This window comes from Anomaloglossus baeobatrachus, chromosome 3, assembly GCF_048569485.1.
Source record: "Anomaloglossus baeobatrachus isolate aAnoBae1 chromosome 3, aAnoBae1.hap1, whole genome shotgun sequence".
NCBI classification, from domain to species: Eukaryota; Metazoa; Chordata; class Amphibia; order Anura; family Aromobatidae; genus Anomaloglossus; species Anomaloglossus baeobatrachus.
This window is the reverse complement of record NC_134355.1, coordinates 458577291-458590398: the sequence shown is the minus strand read 5'-3', so window position 1 is coordinate 458590398 and position 13108 is coordinate 458577291.

The window sequence follows — 13108 nt, the reverse complement described above, 5'->3', positions numbered from 1 at the left end:
AAGATGGTAGCCCAGTAGAACTAAATATGGTCAACTAAGTATATGCAGAATCAAGACAAAGAGTTACAGATTGTTGTGTTAGTTACAAATTGTAAAATATTACAGTTTGATTAATATTCCAATAATCTGGCACAGGATGCAATTTGTAGACTATATTAGAAGTATAATCTATTTTTTTTTTAATGTACACATACATGCAGACACAGGTGGTCAATGCATGCAGCTCCTTTTATGTGCAGTTGTTGCACATTTAATGTATACCAGAAATGTATCAAAAGTGGGAAAAAGGTAAGAGCAACTATCTAGGATTATCTACAGCTTCCTTTTTAATATTATTCCACAATTACACTCTTTGACCATGCTTATGTGTCGCCCAGGGCAATGGGGTACTCGGTCCCAGGCGGTGTGTTGCTGGGGAGATGTCACTTTGGTGGCCGTTGCCCGGTTCCATGTCCTGGAGATGCTTTTTAAAAAGGGTATATTTATAGGGGAGATTAAATGAAAGTTTATAACTTGACACCACGTGCGGGTTGCGGCTATGTAGATGGAGCCGCCGCTGCACAATTCTCACTACTGGGGCCGGTATTGGTTGCAGCCTGGATGCTAGGCCCTCCGCAAGCAGGGCCACAGCCCCAGAGGATAGGTGATGTTGATGGGTGCAGAAAGAAGGTAGGCCATACAAGGGGTTGCAGTATAACTGGTGCCTTTACTAACAGTTTGTTGTAAACGGGTCACCCAAGAATGGCTGGTCTTGATCGCTGGTCCCCTTAGTCCCAGTGCCGGTTTAGTGACCTGGTGGCTTCTTTCCCCTGTACCTGTCTTTGGTTGGTGGGTCCCTGTGGCTTGAAGCATCTGGGGGTCCCCTCCTGGTAGTCTCAGTGGTAGTCTGTATGACGGTAGCGTGAACTGTGAGGTCAGAGTTTCTGGTCCTGTTCCCCGGTTCTCCTATTGCTATTGTGTCCCGAACTTCAAGGTCGCAGTGTACCCGTAGCAGCCAGCCAGAACTCCTACCGGACACAGGTCCCCTATGCTCCTTATGGGTCTTCTGACCGATTCACTTATAAGTACCCCTTTGGGAATATCCTACAGCATAGGGCATGTCCTCATGCAAGTCACTACTTTCTGAGAGTAAAAATCTTCACTACCTGATGTTATAAGTCCACAGCAAGTATAGGAGACCGTTACTGCCAACCAGGGTAATTCCTGTCACCTCCAGACTGATCCTATCTAGGACCTTGATACCAATACCGACTTTTTATCTCTCCATTGCTTTTGACAGGTAACTATAAACCTTTGCTACCTGGTGTTATAAGTCCACAGCAAGAATAGGAGACCGTTACTGCCAACCAGGGTAATTCCTGCCACCTCCAGACTGATCCTAACTAGGACCTTGATACCAATACCAACTGTATACCTCTCCACTACTTTTGTCAGGCTGTCCCCTCTTGGAGGAGATAGGTGTTCTATTTGTGCAGTAGTCACTGAGCCCTTTACCCCTACCCGGCAGTCTTGATTTGCGGCCCCCTACCTATACAGAATACCACTCTATGATTCCTCTGGCAACACCGACCGGCTGACTTTGATATCCCGTTATACGGTCACAGTGCTCACACGTACCAATCCTCCTCTCCTCATTTTCAGTGATGACCCATATCGCTCTTTTTTGGTGCTTTTCATACATCAATTCCTTTATCTAATAGTCTGATAGTACTCTCGATAAAGGTCCCATCGTGACCGAAACGTTGAGACAGACTTTTTTCATTTTCTTCACAATAATAAAAAAACACCAAAGAAACCCAGACTTTGTTCTTATTTTCCATTGGAGTGCCGGAGATTCGTTTTGGATTGGAGCATTTGCCTGACCTAGGATTCTGTACCCTGTTGGTGCTATGGCTCTGGGAGTACTCCACCGTACTCCACCGGCAACCACACGCCTGGGCCCTCAGGTCACCGTAACACTCCTGTCAGTGCTTCCACTCGCTCTCTCTCTCCATCACCGACTACTCTTTCTCTCTCTCTGACTGTCCACTGTCTGCCCCTCCCACCTGGTCATCTAGTGGATTGGATCGGCTCCACCTCTAGGTGGCCATCCATTAGGTCCATCCCTAGTCTGGCAACAGTCTTTGGGGAAATTGGGGAAAAACAGGGATTAACTGGAATATTTTTCTTGCTACTGGCACTGGTCTTCTCGGTCTCTGAAGGTAGTCCCTGCATCCTGGTGGGCATGCAAATTCAATCTAAGGAAGGGGGGAGGGGAGGAAAAAATCCTCCAATCATTGTTGGACCACATGGATGCAGTCCTTCAAGCTCATGGAAGTCACACAAAATATTAAATATGGCTCTAATAGCACCACAACTTCATTCACCAATGTTATGCAACATATCTTTGTATTATAAGTTAATTACTTGCTTGAATTTGACATTACTTTCCGTGGGCGACAAAACTTTTGTCTTGCCAAAATCTGACCTTTCTGTGTTCATTAAATGATCAATATTTCAGCACCTTTATTTTCATAACCTAAACCAAATTTGGGAGGGTTTCAGCTTTCAAAAGAGTAATTTATGAAACCAATGGATGAATTTAAAGTCAGGTTATAAGCTTATTTACATAACATGGATAAGCGACAGAACTTCTGTCAGGGACTGTAGATGTTTGTGTTATTTTCTGCAGAGACAAGTCCTTGCAGGAAGAACTGATATCGGTCTGTGATTGGATGAAGAAGAAAGGCGAAGATTAATTACTTCACCTAGAGATGTCAATGGCAAGTAAGGGTATTATACGTACCATAGCCTCCTCTGTGGCCTCCGAACTAACACTCTTGTACTCCTCCAGTCTATTTTAACCCTGTTGCCCTATTATCCCAACTTTCCCCCTCATTACACATCTACCCCTGCCAAATCTTTCATTGGCTTCCAATTAAACAACAAATCGAGTTTAAAATACTAACAATGACTTACAAGATTGGCAATAATCTGTCTCCCTCATAAATCTATGAACTAATCTAACGATACCACCACACAAATTCTCCTTCTCACCTCTACCCTTGCTTGTACCTTTCTCAATCACCTCCAAGATTTTTCCCGAACACACCTCATCTTGTCGAATTTAGTGCCTCACCACATCTGACTGTCTCACAATTGAAAGATTGTGAAATAAAAAATAAATTTTTATTATACCGGCATCAGTGGTTTTTAGCGCGGCATAAACCTGCTTCCCTCTGTGATCTATACTAAACCAATTGAAAGCTTCAGACACAACCTCAAAACATATCTTCTGGAAAGCCTACAGCCTGCTGTAACCTCACTACCAACAGAGCTGCAAGAGTTCCCTGACCTACTGTCTCCTCCCCGATACCATGTAGATTGTCAGCCCATGAGACCAGAATTCTCTTCCATCGCGTACCTGTGTGTCAATGTTAGTTTGTTTACTTTGTTTTATATGGGTATTATATGTATGTAAATCCTCTTCTCTGTACCTCAGAATTAATGGTGCTTTAAAAATAATTTAAAACATTTTCATAACAAAACCTCTGCGGCAGGAAGGGTGCTAGCAATTGGGGGTCCTAACATCAACTATCAATAGTCCAGTGGGCATCAGAAGAATATGGCCGTGAATACAGTTAGGTCCAGAAATATTTGGACAGTGACACAAGTTTTGTTATTTTAGCTGTTTACAAAAACATATTCAGAAATACAATTATATATATAATATGGGCTGAAAGTGCACACTCCCAGCTGCAATATGAGAGTTTTCACATCCAAATCAGAGAAAGGGTTTAGGAATCATAGCTCTGTAATGCATAGCCTCCTCTTTTTCAAGGGACCAAAAGTAATTGAACAAGGGACTCTAAGGGCTGCAATTAACTCTGAAGGCGTCTCCCTCGTTAACCTGTAATCAATGAAGTAGTTAAAAGGTCTGGGGTTGATTACAGGTGTGTGGTTTTGCATTTGGAAGCTGTTGCTGTGACCAGACAACATGCGTTCTTAGGAACTCTCAATTGAGGTGAAGCAGAACATCCTGAGACTGAAAAAAAAGAAAAAAAATCTATCAGAGAGATAGCAGACATGCTTGGAGTAGCAAAATCAACAGTCAGGTACATTCTGAGAAAAAAGGAATTGACTGGTGAGCTTGGGAACTCAAAAAGGCCTGGGTGTCCACGGATGACAACAGTGGTGGATGATCGCCGCATACTTTCTTTGGTGAAGAAGAACCCGTTCACAACATCAACTGAAGTCCAGAACACTCTCAGTGAAGTAGGTGTATCTGTCTCTAAGTCAACAGTAAAGAGAAGACTCCATGAAAGTAAATACAAAGGGTTCACATCTAGATGCAAACCATTCATCAATTCCAAAAATAGACAGGCCAGAGTTAAATTTGCTGAAAAACACCTCATGAAGCCAGCTCAGTTCTGGAAAAGTATTCTATGGACAGATGAGACAAAGATCAACCTGTACCAGAATGATGGGAAGAAAAAAGTTTGGAGAAGAAAGGGAACGGCACATGATCCAAGGCACACCACATCCTCTGTAAAACATGGTGGAGGCAACGTGATGGCATGGGCATGCATGGCTTTCAATGGCACTGGGTCACTTGTGTTTATTGATGACATAACAGCAGACAAGAGTAGCCGGATGAATTCTGAAGTGTACCGGGATATACTTTCAGCCCAGATTCAGCCAAATGCCGCAAAGTTGATCGGACGGCGCTTCATAGTACAGATGGACAATGACCCCAAGCATACAGCCAAAGCTACCCAGGAGTTCATGAGTGCAAAAAAGTGGAACATTCTGCAATGGCCAAGTCAATCACCAGATCTTAACCCAATTGAGCATGCATTTCACTTGCTCAAATCCAGACTTAAGACGGAAAGACCCACAAACAAGCAAGACCTGAAGGTAAAGGCCTGGCAAAGCATTAAGAAGGAGGAAACCCAATGTTTGGTGATGTCCATGGGTTCCAGACTTAAGGCAGTGATTGCCTCCAAAGGATTCACAACAAAATATTGAAAATAAAAAATTTTTTTTTGGGTTTGGTTTATTTGTCCAATTACTTTTGACCTCCTAAAATGTGGAGTGTTTGTAAAGAAAGGTGTACAATTCCTACAATTTCTATCAGATATTTTTGTTCAAACCTTCAAATTAAACGTTACAATCTGCACTTGAATTCTGTTGTAGAGGTTTCATTTCAAATCCAATGTGGTGGCATGCAGAGCCCAACTCGCGAAAATTGTGTCACTGTCCAAATATTTCTGGACTTAACTGTATATATATATTTTGTGTACATCCATATTCCAAGGTTTATTCAAATCCAGGGGCCTAAAGGCCCCGTCACACACAACGGGATCGCTAACGAGATTGTTGCTGAGTCACAGTTTCTGTGAAGCAGCAACGATCTCGCCAGCTATCTCGTTATGTGTGACACCTACCAGTGATCAGGCCCCTGCTGTGAGATCGCTAGTCAGGCCGAATGGTCCGGAGCATTTTCTTCAAAGGCGATGGCCTGCTGGGCAGGACGCATCGCTGTGTTCGACACCTACCAACGACCTCCTAACACAGTCCCAACGCCCGCCGAGATCGTTATACAGGTCGCTGATCATTACTGCATCGTTGGTAAGTTCTGACTGTGTGACATCTCACCAGCGACCTCCCAGCGACTTACCAGCGATCCTTATCAGGTCACATCATTGTCGGGATCGCTGGTAAAGGTCCAGTCACACTAAGCAACTTACCAGCGATTCCAACAACGATAGGGATCGCTGGTAAGTTGCTAGGAGGTTGCTGGTGAGATGTCACACTGCGACGCTCCAGCGATCCCACCAGCAACCTGACCTGGCAGGGATCGCTGGAGCGTGGCTACACGAGTTGCTGGTGAGCTCACCAGCAACCAGTGTCCAGCCACACGTGCAGAGAGCAGGGAGCAGCGCACACTGAGCGCTGGCTCCTTGCTCTCCTAGTTACAGCACACATCGGGTTAATTACCTGATGTGTGCTGCAGCTAATGTGCACAGAGCAGGGAGCAGCGCACACTGCTTAGCGCTGGCTCCTTGCTCTCCTAGTTACAGCACACATCGGGTTAATTAACCCGATGTGTCCTACAGCTACATGTGTACAGAGCAGGAGCCGGCACTGCCAGTGAGAGCGGCTGAGGCTGGTATCAAAGGTAAATATCGGGTAACCAAGGACAGGGCTTCTTGGTTACCCGATGTTTACATTGGTTACCAGCCTCTGCAGAAGCCGGCTCCTGCTGCCTGCACATTTAGTTGTTGCTGTCTCGCTGTCACACACAGCGATCTGTGCTTCACAGCAGGACAGCAACAACTAAAAAATGGCCCAGGACATTCAGCAACAACCAACGACCTTACAGCAGGGGCCAGGTTGTTGCTGGATGTCACACACAGCAACATCGCTAGCAACGTCACAAAAGTTGTTCGTTAGCAGCGATGTTGCTTAGTGTGACGGGGCCTTAAGTTGTTGTGTGTGACTGGGCCTTAAAAGTCACAAGTTGGTATCTGGACAGAGTGTAAAAGTCCAGATACTGGTCACTAAAATGGTAATAAGAGAAGATATCACTCCATTTATCTCCCACCACATGTCTGAAAGAAGGAGCCACTGGCTGAGGACAAGGTGTAGAGGACTTGTCCTTTGTCGCAAAAGATCCTACAGTGCCTCTCTAGAAATTGTAAGTTTAAACAACGTATTTACCTTTGGATATAAAGAAAGCAAGTCAACTACTGAATGTCGGCAACCCAGGATCATGTAGATTATAATAAAATAAAAAAAAAATATACAATGTTTCGTTTATTTGTGCAATGTCAGGAAAGTTAGAGGATTTTGAAAAAATAGCTATTTCGTCAAAGGCCATAATCAATTAACTTATAACATATTCAGGCAGATTTACTACATAAGTCTGTAGTAATGAAAAAACATTAATTGCTAGATTATAGTATATATTACTCATACCCCAGCAAAAGGGATTTGGCATATAGGCGTTAGAGGGCAGAAGATAATGGTGAATAGTGTCAATCCCATCATAAAAGATACCTTGTTTCAAGGCAAACAATGCACTATTAAATAAGATAAGCTCACAATCTATTCATTCCACCATCATAGTCCAAATCCACAGATACATTTATTTTGCTGTGCTGCTGTGTGTGGATTTTTCTCTTGTTTTCCCTTTGTATACATCTTTAGATATACTAGGAAACCATAAGCCTGAAAAGGAAAGCTATTCAATTTCTTACACAACCTGCTAAGCAACCAGGCCATCCTCCCTCATTTCTAAGATTCTGGTGGCTGTAGCCTCACAGTGAGACCCTTGTTTCTCTTTCAGAACTGTGGACATTGTGTTGTGGAGAAACACAGGCTTCACCAGCCGCTTTTGTGTTGAGAGAAACATTAAAGACAATAGAGCAATCATGCAAAAAGTGTTAATTTGACATCTGCTACAATGCCGGTTTCCCACATGATCAATGGATGTCTCTGGGGAGCAGATAACTGTATTGAAAGAACTGTCCAGCAATTTGTGGAGTGAGTGGGCTCTTTTCCTAATGAGAGAAATTAGATTACTTAGTAGTAGATGTCCTCCAGGTGCAGGAGCTGGGATGGGTACATTGTCTTCTAGGAGTGACAATTAAGAACTTATGCCAGTTTAAAGACATCCACCATGATACTCCGTTCAGACATAATAAGTGGAAAACCTGACAAATGTTCTAAAGGGCTTAAACCATGTCCTGCACCATGTTTGGTACCAGGAGAACAATCGGTTTTTCCGATTTCATGTCTGTGTGTGGGGGTTGGGTACAGATCATACACTTCGAGCTATAATATTTGGTTATCTTTGAGAAATTGATTGTGACTATTGTTGTCCAATTTATTTTAAGAAAAAGACTATAGAGGCAGTATTAATCAGAGCCTGGCTGTTTATGCCAGATATGTTTTATTCTAAAATGCTGTGGCGCTTGAGAGTAAACATATTCTGAAAAGCACACTGGGGACGGAGACACTTGACTAGTGGGATGCAGGTCTGCTCGAATCCAGTTGATTGATAGATCTCTCCCTGAACGCACATAGAAATTCAACCAAGTCCAGGTAGATACTCCCAATCAATGTCTGGTGCTTGTATCATAGGATGGGTCTCCAAGTCATACAATGAAATGAAGAATTTGCACTCATGTAAATTCATTTGATGCTCTTTATTCCATATGGCCAAAATTTCATACATATTGTCTATTTCTGAACACACATAGGGGCAGACTTGTCAACCAACTGGAGTGAGGCATGGAGGACCCTGGCTGGCTTTCTGAGTATGGTTTCTCCTCAGCATTTCAGAGTAAGGGTAGGATTCCACTTGCGAGAGACTAGCAAGTATCTCGCATCGCATCTCCCAAGACAGCCTGCCTCTGTCCCAACAGGAGCGGGTCAGCTGCATCTATTTCTATGCAGCTGAGACGCTCCCATCGGGAAAGAGGCAGGCCGTTGGAGGTGATGCGATGCAAGATATGTTCGAGTCTCTCGCAAGTGGAATCCTACCCTAACCCATACCTGAGAATCAGGCAGCTACACTCTGATTAATGCTGCCCATGGTTTGGTTAGCATTAATCTAATTTCATTTTCCTGTTAAGATTGTGGTTTGAGTACACTGTTAATAGTTTACATAGAGGCAAAGAAAGAATATTCAAGTGTGAGGTGGGAATAAATATAAAAATAGAGACTCCTACAAACCTTTATATAAAGTTTGCTGGAGAATGATGGGTTCCTGTTTGACAGGTGGATCAGGCCTGAAGATATATGCTTCTGAGCTGCTCACTTCCAGTCATCAGTGTGGTGCAGGGGTTTATTACAGTCATCATGCTGTAATCACTGTCTAGTAGATTGATTGATAGCCTTCTGGACAGTGTGTGCATCATTTATATGTACAGCAGTTTGTCAATGAGCCGGAGAGTGATTATAGCATGTTCGCTGTATCATTGACTGTTACAGTACCCAGCACCGCCCCATAACTGTAAGGGAGCAGCTGCTGGGAGAATAAAACTTCATTTTCTTCCTGTATTCACTGCTCCTGTTAGGCAGCCAGGCATGATTTGCATACTATTCACGTACAGATTACACCATATACAATACAAAAAACCGAAGCCATAAGAGTCTATTATTGTGATTTTGTTTTCAGATACCAGAGTTGTGGTCATCCAAAATTTGATTTGATTTGCAGTCTTCTACTGTCTTCTGCTGTGTTACTTGGTTCTGTAATTTTTACTGACTATAATGGAGAAAAAAGAAAAAGTTTGTATTCTCACCACAATACTGAATACATGAAATACCCGTGGCATACATCAATCAGGAAAAGACTCTTTCAAACCACTGGCCCACGGTAATATACCAAAAGGAAAAAGGAAATTCCGGATTTTGCTAAATAAAATCAAATTTTATTGATGTGCATTAAAATCCATGTTATAGCAGGAAAACATATCTAAACATGTTTCAGGCTTCTGCCCTTGATCACATCAATAAAAGTTGATTTTATTTATCAAGATTCGGAATTTCCTTTTTTACTGTTGACTATAAAGGAGCTTGCCCCTGCCGGAACTAAAAATCATTTAAGGTTTCCATAAGAGCTTTTTTTCAATTTGGAGGGCCTAATGCCTGAAATGTTTCTTGTCTTTGTCATAACTAGCAGCTCAGTTTTTAGTTTTCAGCTACATGTTTTAGGAGTTCAAACAATATGTAGTTAAGGCCCCGTTACACGCAACAACATCGCTAATGAGATGTTGTTGGGGGTCACGGAATTCGTGACGCACATCCGGCCTCGTTCGCGATGTCGTTGCGTGTGACACGTACGAGCAACCGCTAACGATGCAAAATATTTACCAAATTGTTCATTGTTGACATCCATTTCCAAAATATCGTTGCTGCTTTTGGATGCAGGTTGTTCGTCATTCCTGAGGCAGCACACATCACTACGTGTGACTCCCCAGGAACGACGAACAACACCGTACCTGCGTCCTCCGGCAATGAGGTGGGCGTGACTTTTATGCGGCTGCTCTCCGTCCCTCCGCTTCTATTGGACGGCTGCCGTGTGACGTCGCTGTGACGCCGCACGAACCGCCCCCTTAGAAAAGAGGCTGTTCGCCGGCCACAGCGACGTCACTAGGAAGGTAAGTATGTGTGACGGGTACTAGCGATATTGTGCGCCACGGGCAGCGATTTGCCCATGACGCACAAACGACAGGGGCGGGTGCTTTCACGAGCGACATCGCTAGCGATGACGCTGAGTGTAAAGCAGCCTTTAATGTATGATAAAAAAATATGCAAAAATAAAAATTGCAACAGCAAAAATGTTGACTTTGAGGTTCAAGGAATTAAATATATAAATAGTAATTCACTAATCTCATGTAATAATGGAAGGTAAAACTCAAAGGACGTACATGATCTGTGTCTAAGCACTTGGTAGTGATATCCATCTCATCTCAAAAAAATGTTTTCTATTAAATTTAGCACCAGGTGACCACCTAGTTCAGTTCATAAACTAAAATGCTGGAAAACTAGAGAGGGTAACACACAGATAAAATCCTGCGATCAGTGGGAAAGCTTCAGTAGAAACTTGCAGTTGCCATGGTTGGAAGGATGATGCTTGAGTTGAGTGTGTAGGTTTCAGGTTTATATTGGCAGAGCAAACATTCCAAGCTCACAATCAGATCAACACTGTTTGCCTAGAGTGTAATAGCAGAAACCACAAGTTGTACTTCATGATAACAAAAAAGACAATTGCATTATCTCCCACTTGTCAACAGTGTTAGTGCTGAAGACTCTGGTTCAATATTTGTGGAGTCACCAATAGAGCATGGCGTTTTTGTTTGTTGAAATTAGCCGTTACATCTTCGAAGGTCAGCAGCCATGAAGAGCTCATCCGAATTATGTACAAATAGTTGTTAGATGCTTCTCTAGACGCACTAATGGCTTCGCCACGGTTGTTATCCCACATTGTGCTAATTATAAACTCTGTAAAGTCTACAAGGTGCGATAAGATTCTAGTAAACATATGAAGTCTGGTTCACAAGGGCTGATTACCCTTTTTTGGATTCAGAAAGCTAAAAATAAAATAAATTACAATAAAATGAAGCTGACCAAAATATAGCAGAAGCTTGTACAGTTAAAAAACAAAATACATTGCATTACAAAGCTTCACAAGATCCTGCTAGGATTCTGTCTAAGCAGATAGAATGTTTGAATAGGCTGTGGTGCTCATGTGAACGTACAGCCTTTTTGATCTTTACATTACCATGCAGGCTGGCCTGTATTTGTTTGTGCCGTACTTTTCTTTGGAGTGCTGTATGGTATTTCACATGAATAAGACAATGCTGCAATACATCACGTTACAGGCTATAAAGTATGGTGCAGTCAAGTATGAACTGGCTTGAAATCAGTGAAGAGGCTGCCTTCAAACAGCTGATCAGCAGGGAAACCAAGTGGGACCTAATAGAATTTAATATTGATGTTCTAGCAGATTGGAGTAACGTCGGCTCAACCCGCTGAGATCGATGAGTTGACTAAAGGTCTAATGTGTATGGAGATGCCGGACAACTTGATGGTTGGGAGAGATATTGATTAGAGATGAGCAATCCCGAGGTTGGTGTTTGGACCGAACACAGACTTTATTTTTTCTTATTTAGAGTTCAGATGCTTTAGATATGCAAACCATTTGCGCTAGCATCGCTGTGCTTGGGTACACTTGGTACAAAGCCCACTGTGAGACTCAGTGTTTGAAAAGCTCGTACTGGGAGTAACAACAGTATGATTGGAAGTAGTGTGCACCCCCCAAAAAAATAAAAGAAAACCCCACCCATTGAAGTGATCTGTTTATGGCTGGCTACATATGGGTGGAAACCTGAACTGCCCAATTAGTGACTTCCATTGGGGTTCAGGTCAAGTCCGGGTCCCAAATCAAATTTTATCTAAGTCCGGCTGAACCAAACTTCCACGTGTCCGCTCATCTCTAAGGTTTTTCATGCATGTCCTATTTTGAACTGATGATTGCATTACCCATTTAATTAATAAACTGCACTGAAAAAATTGAGAGAAAAATTGTCATTCCTTCAGTGTCAGTCATCAGGATTATAATCTGGGCTAACTAGAATAGAATGAAGCATCAGCATTAATAAACATGAATAAACTAGGAAATCTGGATGCCATGACACTGTTTTGTACTATTTTGTGGCGGTCACCTTTGGTTACTATATAGCACTGCCCAATGAATATACTTGTACATTAGATGTTTGGGCGTTGCGCCTGAAATTGGTGGGTTCAACCAATTTCTGCAGAACATTTTGGAGCACTGTTTGCAGGAGAAAGATATCAATTTTATTGAATAAGTCAGTTCATGAATCTCAGATATATTCACTTCTGTAGGATTAAGTAATTAGCAGGATTCACCAGCCATGAGAACGTAATATGAAGCTCATCAAACAGTATGCACAAAAGATTTCTCTCCAAACACACAGATTATAGTTCTATCAAACTGAAGTTCCCTTTGTTCTACAGACCCCAACATGGTCCAAGTTTACAGTTTCGGCATTTGCTCACGTGACAGCACAAGGCTTCTGCTTTACCACTTTGGTCGATGCCTAGAAATTAAAGAGACGTGAAGTAGTGAAAGCGTGTACCAAGTGGCAAACACCAGCATTCTTTCGTACAGATAAAGCCTTTGGCTTTTTGTTGTTACATTTCATCCTGGCAACCAATGGCCTTTATTTACTGTTTGCCAAACGGATAAAACACTATGCCTTAGGTGTCACCTGCTGATCCTCATGAGTCATGAATATTCCCCTAATCCCCCTCTTCTCTATCCTAGAAACCTTTTCATCTGACATGTCCTTCCTTTCAAGGGATGCTCAGGTCCTTGGCATCTTATCTGATCCCTGAACAGCGCATGAACATCGGCTTCTGTTTTCCAGCAGAATTTCTTTTCTTTTCTGCTGACAACTGTCATTGTCTGCTGCAGGGGTGAGAAATGATGTCCAGAAAAGACAATCGTTAATCTTTTTAAACTCTTTGTACTATAAAGACTTTTTCTTCAAAGGTTTGCCAGTGGCTCATGTTTTATCACATTGGCCAA